This window comes from Lampris incognitus, chromosome 17, assembly GCF_029633865.1.
Source record: "Lampris incognitus isolate fLamInc1 chromosome 17, fLamInc1.hap2, whole genome shotgun sequence".
NCBI classification, from domain to species: Eukaryota; Metazoa; Chordata; class Actinopteri; order Lampriformes; family Lampridae; genus Lampris; species Lampris incognitus.
Genome location: NC_079227.1, coordinates 26959430 through 26980696, shown reverse-complemented (window position 1 = coordinate 26980696; position 21267 = coordinate 26959430).

Here is a 21267-nt window from a genome sequence, read left to right as displayed (position 1 = left end):
CTGCTCGCATCCAGTTTTAGACTCTGGTGCTAGCCTACAGGGCAGTGAAAGGAACAGCTCCTTCCTATCTCCAGGCCATGGTCATGCCCTACACCCGCGCCCGACCACTTCGCTCTGTTGCCTTAGGACGCCTGGTTGCTCCATCGCTCAGAGGCCCCTACTGCCGATCGACCAGGTCACGGCTCTTTCTGTCCTGGCCCCACAGTGGTGGAATGAACTCCCCACTGATGTCACGACAGCGGAGTCGCTGCCCATCTTTCGGCACAGGTTGAAAACTCACATCTTCAAGAACGACTACCCTGTTACTTGCTCTTAGCACTTATTGTATTCATTCATTTAAAAAAAAATCTCTTTCTTGCGCTTTTACTTTAGCACTGGTTTTTCTCTTAGATGCTTGTTTAGAGAGAAGATGCACTTATGACCTCTGATGACTAGTATTTCTTCTGATTTCCTACGTTAAATGCACTTATTGTGGATAAAGGCGTCGGCTAAATGACTAATGTAATGTAATGTAATGACTGAGTGATCAGTTTGACACGATTGGGCTGCTGGATCAGGTGACCAACGACGGTTCCAGCTAGCGACGACCAATGACGTCATTTGGTCGGCCGACCAGCGACGTTGCTGATAAACACGGAAGTGTGAGTTTCCCTATTGGCCATGAATCAGCGCAGCGGTTCGCATGCTAACGAACGTAATATAATACTGTTCATGGATACTAAAGAAACGCCCATTGCAAAAAAGTCCAATCCAAAAACATCAGCGCTAATAGCCATATAGTGAAAATTATTGCCATCTAAAGTAAGCTGGTGGTAACTGAAGCGCATTTATAAGGGGTGTCACGTCCAGACTTTCCAGTGATCACGGCGGCAGTGATTGTAGCCGGGTGATTATTTCATATACAAATACATCCACGCCATTTAACTGTATAAATAATCAGGGTTTGAAAACTGCTGTCCAGTACAGCCGCTGTTGACGGAACTGATGTCAAAACAGACGCTTTTTAAATGCAGTTGTGCAAAAACAGCCGCTTAATAAATGTAATCGTGGTCCATCCGTATACTAGGTTTTAACTTATAGTCCAGAGGGTTAGCGCACATATTAGGGCGTACCGTTACGGAGCGGATAAAAGCACCAAATTTTGCATGAGGCTTCTCTAGGACCAACTAAAGGATTTTAGGGTAGGAGCCCCACAAAAATATTGAAAATACCCATACAGAACACAAAAGTTGTTCTTGTATTCAAAAAAATATTTTTTCTGAGTCATAAAGAGGACATTGATGATAAATTGTTATTTATTGCACACAAAAGAAGTTGAAACTGATTTTTAATGTCCCCTGATTATTAACCCCCCCCCTTAATGATGTGTAAAACGGAGTACAAAGACACCTGGTGCCTGTACATCTTCCATATAGCCCTGCACACAATAGGCAGAAATAAAAAAAGAGAGAAAATGCCCTGTTCATCATGGAGTGTTATCTCTTTAATTTTTGTTTTAGATTTTAGCATCAAGTTGTTCAAATGTACAAATACTGTGTCACTATACATTCAGACCACCAGATGGCGCTACACAAAATAAGCTCAACTGTCAAAATGAGTTTCCCTCCATAACTCATCACATATCAGCATTGTCTCAATGCAACACAGTCTCACACAGAGCTGCAACCAAACAAGTGAAATTCAGGTAAAAATCATAATAATAATCAATGAAAATGTGCTGTATGTTGCTCAATGAGCATATGGAAGTAAAGATGATTAGCTAAGCTATCTCCATTAAACAGCTAATGCTAGCAGAGGTCTGTTTTTTAGCTAGCAACTAGCTAGGGCTTGTCAAAAATGTTAGCTGGTGCAATCTGGAATAGTTGTTGTGTTGTTGTTGTTGTGTGGCCCAGAGTTGGCAAGATTGCTAAGGGAATTTGAAGATGGATATCTCAAAGAAGATAATGAAGAGAACTTCCAGCACCACGAGCAGGGTCTTGCAATGCAGAAGACCTTTCAGAGACAAGTCAAAAGTCTATCTGAAACCATGAAAAGAATGGGAAATCCTTTCTTGGATGATTTCAAAGATCTTGTGACTCTTGACAGCCAGAACTGCACAGATAAATCCGTCGTGAATACAGTACTCATCTTGGAAGAGACAGGAAAGAGACAATATCAGGAGTTTGTCAAGAAGGTGCTTGAAGAACGGACACGCTCCATCCATGATCCAATCAAGAGGAATGCCTTGGCACTCTTCAGGCAACCTCGACGCAAGACAATGGCGAAACATGGGAAAAAGATCAAAGTGCTTCAGAACAACGTGGCACTCTTTGGCCAGCTATATATAGCTATGCAAAGCCGTGAGAGTAACTTGGATGAATTCTTCACACATGAGGTACAGTCCTTCCCTCTCAGCCTTTGGGAAACTTCATCTGACCGGCACCAAATCTGACCTGCTGCGATGTCTTGAGCACCCAGGGCAACCAGAGCCACCCCCAACCTATGACTGCAAAGTCCTTGATGGAGCAGTCATTGTCCACTGCCTGCCCACTGTGAGAGTGACCACAGTTGATACCTATGCAGATGAGGTTTTCATCCCTTACTTACAGAAGCAGCTACATAATACCAAGCGGCTGGATGTTGTATGGGACGCATACATCCCAGACAGTTTGAAGGAGTCCACCCGCGAAAAGAGAGGACAAGGTGTTCGCAGAAAAGTGTCAGGCCCGACAAAGCTGCCCGGAAATTTGATGGATTTTCTCCGTGATCCAAGCAATAAGGAGCTGTTTGACTTTTTGACATCCAAGATTGAACTGTTCAGCTGGCCACAAACCAAAGCTTTGCATGTCACATCAGGGCAAGCTGTGTCGTCTTTTGGTTCCAGTAGCACAATGAACTCTTGCAATCATGAGGAGGCTGACACTAGGATTGTGGTCCATGTACAACATGCGCTGGAGCATGGAGCAAAAATTGTCCTTGTGCGCACTGTGGACACTGATGTCATCGTCATCCTTGCAGGCTTGTTTCATGATTTACTGGTAATTCAACCCCTGACTGACTTCTGGGTGGCTTTTGGGATGGGCAAAAAGTACAGATTTTACCACATCAACAGCATGTGCAAAAGCCTGGGGGAACCTAAATCCAGAGCTCTGCCTATGTTTCATGCGTATTCCGGCTGTGACACTACATCTGCCTTCAATGGAAAAGGTAAAAAGTCAGCTTGGCGGGCCTGGCAAGCCTATGATGCTGCCACAGAAACATTCATCGACCTGGCAAAGCATCCCTTCCAGCAACTAAACGTAGATAGCCAGCAGTTCAGTGAGCTTGAAAGATTGACTGTCATCCTGTATGACAAATCCAGTCCTTCGAACTCAATTAACCAAAGAAGAAAAGAACTCTTCTGTGAAGAAAATAGAACAATGGAGAAACTACCTCCTACCCAGAATGCACTCCTCCAGCACGTGAAACGGGCAGTCTACCAAGCAGGCATCTGGACCACCAGTACACAAAACCCACCAAGCCATTCTTTCTCCAGAGAGCTACGGATGGACCAAGGAATCGGGATCATAGGTGCCAGTCTGGCTAACAATTCCTGAGGTCTCCAGAGCTTGCAGAGAGCTCATCAGATGCTCATGTAAAGGGGATTGTAGCTCTTGCAAATGCAGCACTGGAAATTTGGACTGCTCACCTCTTTGCAAATGCAACTGTAACAGATAGACACAATAAACAGTAACTCACTTCTTCTACCCCATGTTTTCACATTAAGATGCATGTTCATTTGTATTCATCATTGCATTAAATGTGTTGTTGATAATACTTAATGTTTGGGGACTTTATTTCTGTAAAAATTGCCAACTTTATCACATTTGGAAGTGATTTGATGATTTTATGATGCATATTGTCTGAAAAATACTAGGCAGATTTTCAGATACTTCATTGACATTGACAGTGTTGCAATTTGATATTTTAAATCGAGATTTTTCAGGGGCTCCTACCCTAAAATCCAATAACTGACTCTAAGGAACCATCCTACCAAAAATGGCGCTTTTATCCGCTCCGTAACGATCATTTCACTAAGCCACCGGATTATTAGTCTAGCCTAGTTTTACAAAATAAGAATAGTAATAAAAAAAAATAGCCCCGGATCTATTCATCTGTCACGCTGATCATGCATTAAAGCCCTGGAAAATAGTATATTGTTGATCAAAAATGCAAGTACGTTTTGGGTCCCCTGTGCGTCATTAGCAGATCTACTTCACACTACTTGGCACGCGCGCATTTTGTGAGAGCTCGCGAGATACCGTGGATTTTTTTTTTTACCCTGTACACTGTAAACCCGAACAAGTTCCCAGAACTCAAAAAATTTGACGTAATCAGTTGCCTTATTTTTTTTTAAGTTTATAAACTTAAAAGTCAAATGTTTCCAGAACTTAAAAGTTTAGATTACAGGGACTTATACATTTTGATCAATGTTAAATTAAAGTGATCATAAAGTTAACTCAAATATGTGTAGTTACTCTGACTTAAACATCTTCAGTTAAAGCAAATCAAATATTTGCAGTTACTATGGCTTGAACTGTTTCAGTCAGTGCTACTAGAATATAGCAGTTTCTATAGCGTTAACATTTTCAGTTAATGCAACTCAAATATTTGCAGTTAGTCTGGCTTTAACATTTTCAGTTAATGCAACTCAAATATTTGTAGTTACTATGACAAACTAAGTTCCCAGAACTCAAAAAATTTGTGGCAACTGATTACGTCAAAATTTCTGAGTTCTGGAAACTCATTCATATAAAAAAAAAGGCACGCCACATTATTTTGTAAACCAAGCTTATTTATTAAGCATACGTTTTTAAAAAAAATAACATTCATAATAACGGATTGGCAATTTCAACATCTATGGGGGTCTGTCACATTTTACTATAATCTATAAAACTGGATGTTAAACTAAAATTTGGTGACTGCCGGGTCCAGTGCTAAGTAGGCGGGACTGCTGTGCTCTATTGGACTCATTTTCAAGGAAGTAAGAGCCATCTGAGCATGACACATACTGACCAGATGCAGTATTTCGTTCAGTAATAAAAAAATAAAATCAAAATAATAAAGTTGAATAACTGGAGACATGTATAGCCTGCATCTTCATAAATAAGGAAGACATTCATTTTCTTAGAAGATCAGTGTCACACTTATCTTCCCCACACTGGATGCAGCATTTATCGGCAAGATTAGTCTGATTGGACTAAGCTCTTTCAGCTGCTACAATGTAAGTTTTTATAATGCCCAATTAAAAAAAAGTCTCAGTATGTTTTTACATCATCATGTCATTCTTTAGAGTCTGCAGCCTTGGCGACAGTTTACCATCTTGTAGACCAAGTAAAATCTTCTGAATAAATTCAAAAGTGTTTGTCAGTCCTTTGGGATAACTGAGGTGCAAAGCATAAATCAAACCAAACATTCCTACAAAGGCGTCACCAAACCTCGGAAGGCTCATCACAGTCTCACTTTCAATGACGACTGATACTTTGTCAGTCTGGTAGTGAACGGGACTTGTCTCACTGTCCGTGATGACCGAAAGGAGAGCCACTGGAACATCGCCAATCTCTGGCCCATCAGGCTCGTCCTAAATGAAAGAGAGAGACAATCGACAACTGTTACGACTCCACCTTCACACACGGTCCCCTCCCCCTCTGTGCCTGCCCCTGCCTCGCACGCCCCCAGCACCTCCGCTCACTCCCAACGAGCTTTCCACCGTCAACAAGCCACAGGTGCAACGAGTTGAGCTGAGAGATAAATGAGCTACACAGCTGGCTACTGCACACCTGTATTCACCTTCTCATCAACCCTCATCTTCCTACAAGAACCCGGTTCCTCCAGTCACTCATCGCCAGATCTTTCCAAGATATACCTGGCAAGTATCGTAGTGTAGTCCGTGTGTGTTTGTGCCTCAACATTTTTATTGCGTTGTCGCAGACCCCCGACCAGGAGTGCAGGGAGCCGGCTTGCCTGCCTCTCACTCAACCCACCTGGACACGCCCTGCCGGCCCATTTCCCCAAAACAGCAATAAACACCCTACGGGGCATTCAACCTTTTTCTGCCTCCCTGTGTTGTGCGCTTGAGCCCTGAAGTTACCCAGTCTTAACACAAACCATCGTGCTCCAAATCACACAAACTATGGATACACTAAACAAAGTAACATTCTAAAACATGGTAGGACTTTGATAACTGTTCACTTAATTTACAGTGATAATGTTAATTATCAAAGGAGACACTGTGCGCGCACAGGTTCTGAGAAATCCAGAGGCGCCCTCATGTAGAAAGACGGGAAGGGCATGGAGGACAGTGGTACGCCTGGTATGGATGTCGTGCATTTCCTATTGAGATCAAACAAAAAACAGAAGTGCATAAACTCAAAAGTTTACTAAGGCTGATTTGGAAAAGCCCAATCAGAATATATGCACAAATAATCCTATTCACGTCTTTAATACAATCAGACAAATACTAAAACAAAGTAAACCAATTGTTAAATAGACTACGTGCATATCTGTAGTCTTCAGCTCCAGTACTTCCTGGAGGAAGCCCACACATTGGTTTCCTGTCTAATACTATTGGATGAAGTGATTCATTTCAGGTGTGCAGCACAACTGATTAATCACTTCATCCAACAGAGCACAGCAGTCCCGCCTACTTTGGTGACATAGCACTGGACCCGGCAGTCACCAAATTTTAGTTTAACATCCAATTTTATAGATTATAGTAAAATGTGACAAACCCCATATTAGATTTTTGTGTTAACTCTGTCTAAACAAAGAAAATAATGTTTTCGGCTCATAAACAGCCTTTTTTCTGACTACCGGGTCCCGTTGTACGTCACCAAAGTAGGCGGGACTGCGGAGCTCTAGTGTTTCACAGGAAACCAATGTGTAAGCTTCCTCCAGGAAGTACTGGAACTGGACTAGTCATGCACTTAGTCTATTGAAAATCTCATTTAAATAATTCAGCCTTTCCAAATGCAAGATTATCTATTCACCTGTTCGTCGTGGACTTGAAAAATCCCAGCAAGAGCCTCTGAGGTCTTCCCCGTTTTGGACGCCTTCTGTCTGAATAATGTCATAAGTCGAGGAAGATGTCGGTCAAGCTCTGCGTAGAATGTGTTGGGGAGGTTCTGGTTGGTGATCCTTTGGAACTCCGCATACGCCTACATTTCAAAACGGATGAATAACAACTACAACTTTCACTTCAAATCACGCAAAATGTTCCATATTGTAGCGGCTATAGGAAGAGCCGCACGGACACGCAGAGACTTATGGGACTATTGTGTGCGTGCTTCGTCTTTCGCCAGTTAGAGGCGCCATTGTCTAAGCAGGAAGTTAGTGCAGTGTTGGCGTGGTTATCGGCGAGTTGTGTAGCTTCTAAACTCATCGATAACCACGCCAATACTGCACAACTTCCTGCTTTGACAACGGCACCTCCAACTGGCGCGAGACAAACACAACAGTCTCATAGGTCTGTCTCCATGCGCACACATCTTATGCGGCTCTTCCTTCAGCTGCTACAATATTATGTACGTTTTTATAATGCAAGTTTTGTAATGTTGAGTTCTTCAATAAAAACAAATAGAACTAGTCTCAGTATACCAACACCGCCACCTAGTGGTCGGGGGTGCATTAAGAAAATATCACATCCTCCTTTTTCTGAGGTTAATAAAAGAATAACTAATACTAAAGGTCTGTCACTTTCACCATCATTGCTAGCTGTATAGTATGTAATGCTGATCGGTATTTAGGTGGCACATTTGCAAGAACCCAATATACAGCTGTAAATTTGTGAATCTTGCGTGACGTGCCAAGCGGATTGGCAATTTCAAGATCGATGTATAGCTGAAGCGGTAGGATGGGGTCCCCTGAAGACAGCAACTCATTTTCAAGGAAGTAAGAGCCATCTGAGCATGACACATACTGACCAGATGCAGTATTTGGTTCAGTAATCTTGTTAAGGATGTCTGTGTTTTTAAACAACTCTTGAATCATTGGAAGAATGGGAAAATACATGCTGGTGTGTCCAGGTTGTTCCAACTGATACTCCACTGGCATCACACATGGATAGTTGCGCTCAATAAAGGTTTTTCTGCGCTTGGATGAAGACAACTCTGCACCTTTCGAGGTGGATGTAGATAGAATATTGGAGTCCATGACAGCGCCAACAACTTCATTCAGTTTAGACTCTGCAATATTGTGACCATTTCTCAGCAATATGTCATTAACTGCCTCCTTGATCAATGGCTGAGATAAAGTGAAGATCTCATTCAAGTGGTCTACTATTTCTTGAATAGCTGTGTTTGAGATATGTAGGATAGCCTGCATCTTCAGAAATAAGGAAGACACATTCATTTTAAGTTGATTTCTTAGAAGATCAGTGTCACACTTATCATCTTCCCCCACTTCTGTGCTCTGGTTTGGGGATTCGCCGTGCAAATCACAAGTGACATCAGAAGTACTTGCTTGGTGATTCTGGGGGTCCTCAATGACAAGGCCAGGTTGAACGTCTGATGCAAGACTTGCTTGGTGTTCTCTACTTTTATGGGTATTGAATGAAGAGTACACATTTGTGCTATAGCTACAATCCTTATAAGGGCACGCCACTGTCTCATGATTTATATGCTTTCTGAGATGGCTGAAGAGAATGGATTCAAAAAAGGTTGTTGAAATGTGTATAAGGAGCATTTAAATAACTGAGGCTGACTCAGACTCTGCTCAGCACAACTGCTAAGTTGTATAGTATGATATCTTGACAAATGTGTACGCAGCGCATCAAGTGTCTGAAATGTACACATGCAATCTGTATAGAGGCATGGCAGAGGGCTAACTCTGGAGAAGTGGCTGTGCTGCAGTCTAGTGTCCAAATAACTCCGCTCTTGAAGTAAAAGAAGAGGAGCACATTTTACAATGCCAGGCCATATTGGAAGCATCAAGGAGTCCACGCTCACCCAGGCGCACAGGTTCTTGACGGCCTTAGGGTTGGGGCAGGGCTGAAGGCTGGCGCACTGCTGTCGAAGCCTGGTGATGAAGGCAGCACACGCAGAGGGAGGGAGAAGAGTTAGACAAGAAACCACAGAGACAGGTAAATTAACTGACTCTGCACGGTATATTCAGACACACGACACGCAATCAAGGGCGGGGCTCACCTCTTGACGTCTGTGGCGACGGGTGGCGGGCACAAGGCAGGCGGAGGGCTTTGAGCAGCGAGTCCACACGCACCCAGGTGCACTTCTTGGAGAGCTTGGTTAGGGCAGGGCTGAAGGCCGGCGCACTCAGATATTTACAGTTACTATTGCTTGAACAGTTTCAGTCAATGCTACTCAAATACTTGCAGTTAGCCTACTATGGCTTTAACATTTTCAGTTAATGCAAATCAGATATTTGCAGTTACTATGGCTTGAACAGTTTCAGTCAATGCTACTCAAATATTAGCAGCCAGCTATTATAGCTTTGACATTTTCAGTTACTGCAACTTAAATATCTGCAGTTACTCTGGCTTTAACATTTTCAGTTAAATATTTGCAGGTGCTACAACTTCAACATTTTCAGTCAATGGTACTCTAATAGTAACTGTTACTATGGCTTTAACAGTTTCAGTTAATGCAAATCAGATATTTGCAGTTACTATGGCTTAAGTTAAATATTCACATAATACACATCGACATGCACTGGGGTCTAGCCATTAGCTGTAGCTAAGTTAGTCTGCAAGCAAACAATGTGTACCAAGTCAGCTAGCTGGCTAGTTACCCGACGTTAACGTTTGATCCCTCTTCTTGTCATAAAGTTAGTTAGCTAGCAGCTAACGATAGACTAGAACGAGCACAACTTGTCGGCTAGCGCAATGCAGCTAATAATAGCTACCCAACATTAGCACTAACGTTACAGCTAACGTTAGTTAGACCCTCAGAAGACGCTTATTTTTCAGTTAAATAGCTAGATGTAGCTAACGTTACTACCTGCAGTGTTAACGAACGAGGTTACGGTACCTCCGAGGTATAGCTAGCTGTCTTGTCTGCTAGCAATAATCGACGGTACCAAGCTAGCGCAAACTTGGCAGACGGTCAGCTAAGTTAGCTAATGCTGCTAAATTACACTTTTCAGAAGAACGTTGTAGACTTACCAGATGTTGCTCTTTCTGGTGAACACTAAAGACTCACGAACATGCTTTGTGGTGATTGCAGAATGGAAGCAGGTGCTTTGTTCGAGCAGGCGCGGGAAACGCTATACCTGCTTCTGATTGGCCAGTCCTCACCGTCTACTCTCCGATTGGCTATAGGCGCTGCTGCGCTGTTGTCATGCCACGTGATTAGTTAGGCCTAGTCATTTTAAGTTTGGCGTAAGTAATACGTTTAAGTGTTGCTTAATTAATGCAAAAAAAAATCAAGTCAATTAAAAATTATGAGTTTAAGTTACTTAAAAAGGAAGAAAATGGAAGAACATGTCACACAAACTTGAAATTTTTAAGTTTGTAGAACTCTGTGAAAACATTGAGTATACCCTACTTAATCTATTAAATTACTTTGAGCATTAGGGTTTACAGTGTATGTAACTCCAGTTCTACGAGTATCTGCATATGCATAGCCATCTGATGGGCTTTGCTATTGGTTTAGCCCTTCGAGGCTCTGCCTCGACACCTGAGACTGATCTTTTCTCTCACCACCCAATCAAGTGGTAGGAGCCACACAGTGCCCCCACCACCTATAAAACCCCAGTGTCTCTGCAGCTTGTCTCCCTGTGAACTCAGCACCTAAGAATGGGGCCAGCTGGGCTAGAGCTTAGAGGGCTACACATGTACTCATAGATCTGGAGTTACATCCAGGGTAGCTACTATTTCTATGTCGTACGTGCTCCGCCCTCTGACGGCCTTTGTTATTGGGTCACACCTAACGCAAAGGCCAGTAGGGATGAATTTACTCACAGCTAGGCCCAACTGACACTAGTCAGACACCAGCCAACATAATACCTCACACAGCAGCAGTCCAGCAGTTGAGTACTGCCCCCTCTGAGGGTCTTGTACTATACTGCACCACAACAGCAGTCCAACGGTCAAGTATTGGCCCACCTCAGGGTCTCGTACTGTACTGCAACAACCCACACACGCATGACACAGCTGACTTGTCAGTCGATTGAAGATGGGACCTCCCTTGACCTTGCACCGAGCACCAGATGGGGTACCAAGCCAGCAGTCATATCCCCAAGATATGACTGCACGAAGGTCAAAGTGGAAGACCAGAAAGCCACCAAGCAGTTGTCTTTCACTGACACTCCCCAGAAAAGTGCCCTAGAGGATTCAGTGCCCCTCACAGAATGGGCCCTGAGCCCCACAGCGGCTGGGTGGCCAATAGCATCATAACTCTTGTGGCCTGCATCACAAATCCAGTGTGTGAGCCGTTGTGCCAACAGAGGAGCCCCCTGAGCCTGACCGCCGTGGCACACAAATAGCTGGTTTCCTGATTATCGCTGTGCTCTCCACATAACAACATAGTGCCCTCACCAGTCACAGGGTTACAGGGTTTGGAGGGGCTCCATCTCCTTGTCAATTGATTGACTGATAGATTGATTTATTGGTTGGTTTATTGGTTGACTGATTGATTGAGTTTATTAGACAATAAAACAATAAATACAGGATACAATCCTCCATGTACAATTTTCAGAAACTGTCAAGGATAACACAAGAAAGCTAGTATGCTTATTTCTATTGTGGACCTTGATGGAAGAGGGATACAAGGATAGTCGTCAGCAAATGACAAACTTGACAGCTCATACATTCAAAAACACTACACCCTACAAAACAGAGACACTTAATACAACACAAGGGAAAATTACATCAGGCAATAAATACTCAAAATGGGTGGTTCCTGCCACACACATCTTAACAGTATATGAGATAATACTTTAATCTATTCTGTTTCTACACCACATTTTTATAGCAGTTTTGAACCTGCCCACACCGTCAATTTCCGTCATGGCTTTGGAAAGCTTATTCCAAAGCACGGTGGCCCAGTGGTTAGCACTGTTGCCTCACAGGAAGAAGGTCATGGGTTCGAACCACAGGCTGTCCCGGGTCCTTTCTGTGTGGAGTTTGCATGTTCTACCCGTGTCTGCGTGGGTTTCCTCCGGGTGCTCTGGTTTCCTCCCACCATCAAAAAGACATGCATGTTAGGGTTAATACACCTGCCCTGTGCCCCTGACCAAGACAGTGGAAAGAAGAACTGGAGTTGGCCCCCGGGTGCTGTAGCTGCCCACCACTCTTAAGCAATAGGATGGGTTAAATGCAGAGAACAAATTCGTTGTAACAATACAATTCGTTGTAATAATACACTGACAAAATAAAGCGGCTTCTTCTTCTTCTTTCTTCCAAACAGCTGCTGAGTATAAAAATGTTGCCTTGCCAGCAAGTGTTTTACATCTATAGGATAGATACATGGTCGGCCATGCTCCGGCAATATAGTAAGATATTTGGGCACATCCCCCTGAACAATCATCAGTACTGTACCCAATCTAATCTGGTCCACCCTGTCCTGTACCCTAAGACAATTTATTTTCTCAAAATGAGAGGAAACCAAGTGAGTGTCCACTGGTAGCCTCAAAACAATTCTGACAAGTTTGTTCTGTGACACCTAAAGTTGACTTTTGATTATCTTTGGAATACCATCATACCAAGTGCAACAGGCGTAGTCAAAGTGACACTGAATTAAAGCACCAGCCAGTATTTCCAAGGCTCCAAAGTTGGCGTGAGGAGGAGGAAAGAACACTCTCAGATGGATAACTCTCGACCTGAATGAGGAGGTGATGACCTTCGGATGGATGGACGGGGTGGGGCGCAATTCCACTGGCTCCTTGTCGTCACTGACAGACATGCAGGAGGGATGTACCGACAAGGCACACAGATCTCCCACCCTCTTGGCTGCAGTAAGAGCCAAGAGAATAGCTGCCTTGATAGATAACAACTCCAAGCCCACCTGGCCAAGTGGCTCAAACGGTGAGCCAGCCAACCCATCCAGAAGCGTCTGCAGATCCCATTGAGGAACAAGGCGTCGAGTAGGGGGCCTCAGCCTACAAACCCCCGTCAGGAAGTGCTTGACCAAGGGGTGGTTACTGATTGTGAAGCAACCAAACCCTTCATGGCTTGCTGTCATCGCTGCTGCAAACACCCCCAAGGTGGAAGCAGTGTGGTCACCATCAAACAGGTCCTGTAAGAACTGCAGAACATCCTGCAAAGGGCAGGAATTAGGATTGAGGTCCCTGGCCTCACACAAGATTGCAAAGACCCACCAGGGTGTAGAATAAGCCCTGGACGTGGAAGCGACACGCACATTCTGAACAGTTGTGACCACTGCCTCAGGGAGGCCCATGTCGCTCAACCTCATCCTCACAACTTCTGAACCATAAGGTGCTGTCTCAGAACTGGACGCGAGAGGATTGCACCCTCAGCCTGTTTCAGGGCCATTAGCAGGTCTAGGACTGGCCACAGACCTGCCACCATCAGCGGAACCAGATCCGGAAACCACCTTGCACCTAGGTTATCTGGCGCCACAACTATCCCCAACAGATATTGTGTCCAAATCCTGTGTAGCAACTGCATCATCAGCTGCAGGGGCAGAAAAGTGTACAGCAGTCTTGGAGGCCACACTTGGTGAGCTAACACGTCTCCCCCCCAACGGGTGGGTGTCGATCACTCTCAGAGAAAACCACAGGGGGCACTTGGCATTCTATCTGCTTGCAAACAGGTCGGCCACCGGTCGCCCGAACTGATGCCAGATCTGGTCGGCTATGTCCGAGAGACCCCGGAACATGGCAGGCTTTCGATGAGCGGAGATGGCGATCTGCCCACATCATGATGGAGACTGTCATCCTGTACAGGGCAGGGGATCTGATGCCCCCTTGTCTGTTCGAGTACGCCACCACTGTGGTGAGTCTGACCTCACCATAATGTGCTTTCCTCTCAGTTGAGGAGTAAAGTGGTGAAGCACTTTCTGAACTGCTGTGAGCTCCAGAGGGTTGATGTGATGTGGAGCAGCAGACCACGTGCCCCCCATGCTTGCCTGGCCAAAGGTCAGCCGCAACAGTGCTACGACACGCTCCTTTGACAGGTGCACCATCATAGCGTGGGAGTCCAAAAACAGACCAAGGTAGAGCCTCCGCCGGCTCAGCTGAAGGGTAGTCTTTGTGGGGTTGATAGTGAAGCCCAACTGCATAATGTGATGAATGACCAGGGTTGTATGGGCGTCTGTTTACTGGCATGACGAGGCAAGTATCAGCCAGCCATTGATATAAGTTAAAATTCTCACCCCTTTCAGCCTGAGCGGCTCCAGCACCATTTCCACACATTTGGAGAACGTGTGGGGAGCCAGGGTGTAACTGAATGGGAGACGGGTGTATCGATAGATCTGTCATCCCACCACAAAACTCAGGAACTTCCTGTGACATGGCAGAATGGGGATGTGGAAATACACATTGGTCAGATCTATGGAAGTCATCCAGTCACCTGGCCAGATGCACTCCAACAGCAGCTTGACTGTCAGCATATGAAACGGTCTCACACCCACATCCGCCTTCCCTCTCGCAGACACGGCCAATTGTGTCTGTAGGGATGCCCGATCAAATTAAGTGCCCTTTAGGGTCTGCTTCCAGTCGACAAAACATGATAAAATGCCCTCTAGGGTGCCCTTCCAGTGGACAAAACATGGTAAAGTGCCCTCTAGGGTGCCCTTTCAGTGGAGAAAATGGGAAGAAGTGACCTCTAGGGTGCCCTTCCAGTGGACAAAACGTGGTAAAGTGCTCTCTATGGTGCCCTTCCAGTGGAGAAAAAAATATCCAGTACATTAATGGATGCCCTTCCAGTGGAAAAGAAAAGCAATACAGTGCCATATAGGCTGCCCTATATGCTGGAAAATTAGTTGGCTTCCACATGCACCTCTGCACGCTGGTGCCCCACTGCATACAGCTGGTGCCCTTTTTGTTTTTTACACCCCTGCCCCTCAAACAGCCTTTGTCCACCACTGATTACAGACATGTAATGCTATGTGGTATGGTCTAGTTCTTGATATTTGTAAGTAATTACAATGGGATGAGATGACCAATGATCTTTAATTGTGGTCTGAGAAACATATTTACATGGCATGTTGTTTGTGTTTACTGTCGAGTGTTACATCGTCAAATATCTTGGAGCAAACTTTTCAGCTAAAACATCTACAACTCAGTTGAATTTAATTTATTTCAACTTTCTTGTCAGTAGACATAGCCAGAGCATACGCGTAATGAAACATGGACCAGACTTGACATCACCAGAAACACAGCCAAAAAAAAAAGGGGGGGGCACACTTTGGAACATCGCAATATAAAAAAGATGGCATAAAACAAGAATAACGTAGTGTCCAGGTAGCGTGGCGGTCTATTCCATTGCCTACCAACACGGGGATCGCTGGTTCAAATCCCCATGTTATCTCCGGCTTGGTCGGGTGTCCCTACAGACACAACTGGCCATGTCTGTGGGTGGGAAGCTGAATGTGGGTATTTGTCCTGGTAGCTGCACTAGCGCCTCCTCTGGTCGGTCAGAGCACCTGTTTGGGGGGGGGTTGAACTGGGGGGCTAGCGTGATCCTCCCATGTGTTATGTCCCTCTGGCGAAACTCCTCACTGTCAGGTGAAAAGAAGCGGCTGGTGACTCCACATGTATCAGAGGAGACATGTGGTAGTCTGTGGTAGCCTTATCGGGTAGAGTGGGGTAATTGGACGGATACAAATGGGGAGGAAAAGCGGGGGAAAAAAAACAAAAACAACAACAAGAATAAGGTATTAAACAAGAATAAGACATAAAATAAGACAAAAATAAGAACAAGGCATAAATAAGAGTGAGGCATAAAACAAAAATAAGACAAAATAAGAATGAGGCATAACATAAGGATTGAAAATGATCGTATGAACTATGATGAAATGGGGTTGTATATATTTAAGGTGGAGGGATGTGCAATGTCCTGCTTAGAGGAGCAATGTAAACAGTCTGATGTATATCAAAAGGCAGTATTGCAAAAGAGTCACAAAAAGTGCGATGAGCGGTGGCCAGGTTCAGCTGGGTGACAGCCTGTGGGAAGAAACTCTTTTTGAGCCTTGTGGTTCAGGCTCAGAGACTCCTGTAGCACCTCCCAGAAGGCAGGGAGGATGGTCCATGGTTGGGTTGGGTAGGGTCTCTGCTGATTCACAGATCTCTGCACAGACAGTGTTTGTTGTAGATGTCCTCTATGGCCGGGAGCTGGGTAGCGGTGATGTGCTGGGTAGTCTTGACCACCCACTGCAGGGCTTTCCAGTCTGATATTGTACAGTTGCAATACCACACTGAGATGCATTTTGTGAGGATGCTCTCAGTAGTGCTGCGATAAAGGTTCACAGGGATCTTGCGTGACAGGTGGGCCCTCCTCAGCCTTCTCAGGAAGTAGAGAAGTTATTGAGCCTTTTTGACCAGGGAGCGGTTGTTAATTGTCCAGGTGAGATCCTCAGAGATGGGGACTCCCAGGAATTAAAACTGGAGACATGCTCCACCTTGGCCCCATTGATGTAAATGGGGGAGAGTCTGCAACTTTTGGTCTTCCTGAAGTCCGTGATCAGTTCTTTGGTCTTCTGGACATTGAGGACAAGGTTGTTAGAGGAGCACCATGGTGTCAGATGCTCCACCTCATCCCTGTAGGCCACCTCATCATTGTTGGTGATTCGGCCCACAACTGTTGTGTCATCTGCAAATTTAATAATGGTATTGGATGGATAGACAGGCAGTCAAGGGTGAAAAGGAAAAAGAGGAGGGGGTTCAAAACACAGCCTTGAGAGATGCCTGTGCTGAGGGTCATGATGGACCGACCAAAGGAGGCACTAGTGCAGCGACTAGGACACATACCCACATCCGGCTTCCCACCTGTAGACATAGCCAATTGTGTCTGTAGGGATGCCCGACCAAGCTGGAGGTAACATGGGGATTCAAACCAGTGACCCCTGTGTTGGTAGGCAACGTAATAGACCGTCATGCCAACCGGACGCCCTATAGCCTGAGTTTTATGTTATTCCATTTTGCTTGCCAGTGATCATCATTGGCTAGGAAGGTGATTGGGAGTGAAATTTTGAAGGGAGTGCTGCTTAGTTTAGCATGTAGCCGGGCCTGTTTCCCCCTCTTATGTTTACACCCCTGACGGGGGCTGCGCCACCACTGCGAGATTGGTGAGCAGACAACGTCAGTGGGGAAATCATGTTCTAATTGTGAGGGCTTTGCAATACAATCTGATGTCTAGAAGTTCTTGTCGGCTATAGATGATGTATGCACATCCTACTCCGGTGAATAACTCAGAACTAAGGCAAAAACAAATGGAAAATAGCAGTCGCAAAAGCTGCTGCGTCTTGCGTACCAACATGTTGAAAGGATTCTTCACTCCTGTAACTGAAGAAGTATACTGCCCAAATTACTTCGCCTACTGTGCAGATTACCTCAAATATGGACAACATAAAAGTATAGAGTTAATTACATGGAAGTATATAATTCTGTCTGCTCCAGGTCACCTCAGATCCACATGACGAAATCTCTAATAAATTGGTCCCAATGTGTATCACATTTTTATTCCTAAAACAACTTGCACTTTCAAAAAACTTTTTCACTGGATATCCGTGTTAATATATATAACTTACTTTGTTTTATTTCTATTTATTGGCTTAATTATTAATTTCCCTTATCTGTAATTGTATTTTCATGTTCTTTATGTTAAACAAATTGTTTGAATCATAAAGTGCTGGAACAATAAAAGGAGTTACTTCTTACATTCAAAAACAAGTGATGTTTATGATAATAATAACGTGTGTGTGTGTGTGTGTGTGTGCGTGATGCACAGGGCGTGTGTGATGCGTCAGTGCAGTAATACTGGGGTAGTAGTGCTTGTAGTTAGTGCATGCTGCATGCTGCTTCTGCTTGCTACTCTCTGCTCTCAGCTACTGCCGCCGGCTAGCCCTCTTTGTGGGGGTGAAAAGAGGAGCCGAGTGCGTAAGTCTCCCCTGCCGGTACATAGCCTCTCTACCGCCAAGACTCCTGCAGTGCCTCCTCGTGGCCACACACGGTAACTGGGTACCTTGCGGTCCCTGGCTAAACTGTAGGGGATCTCGGAGCTACAGTGGTCCCCAGAGGTCTAATGCGCAGGCCCATGTGAAGTGGATACGCCCTGGCATTGACCAACCACTGTCCCACTGCCTTGTGGGTAAGTGTAGGACGACAAAGGCTAGGGGAGCACACCCTGAGAGAAAAGCAACGTCCATGGCGGCGCACGATAGGCGGTCCTCTGACAGACTGGAGCTCCGGCAGCCTCCTGCAGCTGTGGAAGAGTGCTGGTCGTCTTGGGCCCCCCTTGCCACCAGATCCCACCCTCTCACAGTGAAGAAGTGCTGCTGGGACATGCGCACCCCCAGCGGCACTGTAAATAATCTCTTTGCGCAGGTATCCACCTCTGCCTCGGTGAGACCAGCAACCGGAATATGGATCATCCTCCTGAAGTTTGGCTGTCCACGAAAGTTTGTCAACATCCTTCAAAGATTTCACGTGGGGATGATGGCACGTGTGACCATTGGAGGCCAGGAATCTGAGCCCTTCAGGGTGTGCACCGGGGTACGTCAGGGGTGCATCCTTGCTCCAGTTCTTTTTAACATCTTCCTCCTGTGTGTGACATTGCTGCTCCACAAGGAAATCAGGAAGGACAGTGGGGTTACTGTGGACTTCAGACTAGATGGAAACCTATTTAACATCCGTAGGCTCCAAGCGGTCACAAAAATGACATCGGAGCACATCATTGAGTTACAGTACGCAGATGACTGTGCAGTTGTGGCCCACACACCCGAGGCACTACAAGCTACCCTTGCAGCTGCTACAAGGGCGTATGGTAGGCTGGGGCTCTCTATAAATGTGACAAAGACCGAAGTAGTATGCCAGTGGGCATCTACTCCTCCATCTCATTCACCAACCTTCAACATCTCCGACAAACCACTTGCAACAGTGGAATCCTTCAAATACCTGGGCAGCTTTCTCTCTGACGACTGCAGCATCGACAGGGAGATGCAAAACCGGATTAAACAAGCGTCATCCTCTTTTGGCAGACTTAGGAGAAGGGTCTTTCAAAACAAAGACCTCAACCTCCACACCAAAATATCTGTCTACTTGGCAGTTGTCATCACGACTCTCCTCTACAGCTGTGAGGCGTGGACCCTGTACAGCCACCACCTCAGGATGCTTGAGGCCTTCCACATCAGATGCCTACAATGCATCCTGAGGATAACCTGGCGTGACCGAGTGCCCCATACTGAAATACTCCGCAAGACCAACTGCATCAGCATGGAGGCTACCGTCACCCAGCACCAACTTCGATGGCTCGGTCACGTCATCAGGATGCCAAAGGAGCGCTTACCGCGTAAAGTGCTGTATGGCCAGCTACATCTTGGCCGCCGCTTGGCAGGGGGCCAGAAAAAACGGTACAAAGACCAGCTGAAGACCATCATAAAGAAGTGCGGCCTGAACCCGAGCCAGCTGGAAGACACTGCCGCCCAACGCTCCATCTGGCGGCAGCTCTGTCAACAAGGGGTGCAAAACCTCGAGAAGGACCGCGGTGATCGACGGACCAGAAGACGTCTGAAGAGACATGAAGCCAGTACCACACCTACACCCCCAGTCAGTGATTTCACCTGTTCTGTCTGTGGCAGACATTGTGGATCGCGGATTGGGCTTTACAGCCATAAGAAGACTCACAAGTGACAGAGGCAGGATTGTCATCATCGGACACGACGGACAACCTAAAGCAAAGCAAGTGTGTGTGTGTGTATGTGTGTGTATGTATGTGTGTGTGTGTGTGTGTGTGTGGAGAGGGGGTGGGGGTGCAGAGTTTATTTGCCCAGGGCACCAAATAGGACAGGCCCGCCACTGCCCAGGCGTGTAGCCATCATTCCGGGGGGCAGAATGTAATACAGTGTAGGGGAACACAACTTAACAGCTAAAAAAATCTGAACAAGATCAAGTTTTCCTTACTCATGTTTGGTATGTTACGTACAGTATGGTTTTCCACCTCTGGCTTGCTTGTACCTTCTGCCGTAAGAAGAGAGAATGCACAGTAAGCAGAGCACTCATAGAGCAGAATAGTAGGCTGAAGTTAGGGAACTAGCTAAACTTAAACTGTGGCCTATCACACAGTAAATTTCTATAAATATATATGTTTAACTGCCTTAAGACCTACATGCATTCAGACTTCCCCTGGGGGAACTGGCAGCAAAAGACCTGGAGAGGCAACCAAAGATTTGCATGGTTGTAGGGGAACGGCGTACAGTGTTATGGTCACATGATGTGTCAGAATTTCCATGGCCAGTGAAAGGTCCATGTTATCTGTTGTCACAGAATTTGCATGGTCTCAGTAACATAAGTGTGTGGAACACATCTTCTTTTTTTTTTATAAATGTATTTCTAGTTTTTCCCCTTATCCCAACCGGTTAACCCAATGGCATATGGCCGAAACTCTTGTCGAATAACTCCCCTGGCTCACGGTTCCGAGGGAAGGAGACAGTCGTAACACCAGCTTCCTTCAAACTCGTGTCGGCTTGCTCTCGCCATTTTACACGCTGAAGCCTCGCATGGATTGCATTACCCTCAGGCCGCGAAGGAGACGTAGGGAGAACGCTTTCGGTTGCTTGGCTGCAGGCACCCGGGTGGGCCCGAGGGGTCGCTGGAGAAGGAAGAGTCTCTGAACACTACAACGATCTACACCCACTATCCCTCGGGTAAGGGTGGTCTAATGAATGCCTTACCCTGTGGACACTCTGGCCGTGACAGGTTACGGCAAGTCTGGGATACGAACCTCCCAGCCACATGACGAGCAGGTTGCAAGAACGGCGGTTTATTCCGCTCAGCCATCAGAGCGGCTGGAACACACTTCTGTTGAAGGAAAAGTGGAGTTTTTTTCTTTCTCTCTCTCTGGAGCCTTATTGAGAGGTCCAGTCCGGCGTCATTTTGTTATGGCACACTGCAGTCACAAGTTGGCGGATGGTTCACTGTCCCAAACCCATTCCATTTCATCATTTGAAAAATAAGTTCTCTCAAATAAGGTCTGTGATTGACATTGGCAAAAACACAATTTTTCTCTTGAGTTAAATGCTACCTTTTCGATGGCTGCATTAATTTTGAAGCGGTAACTTACTCACAAGGAAGCTATTTCAAACAAAATGCTAACTGAGCGGCCCAGCCAGCCAGTGA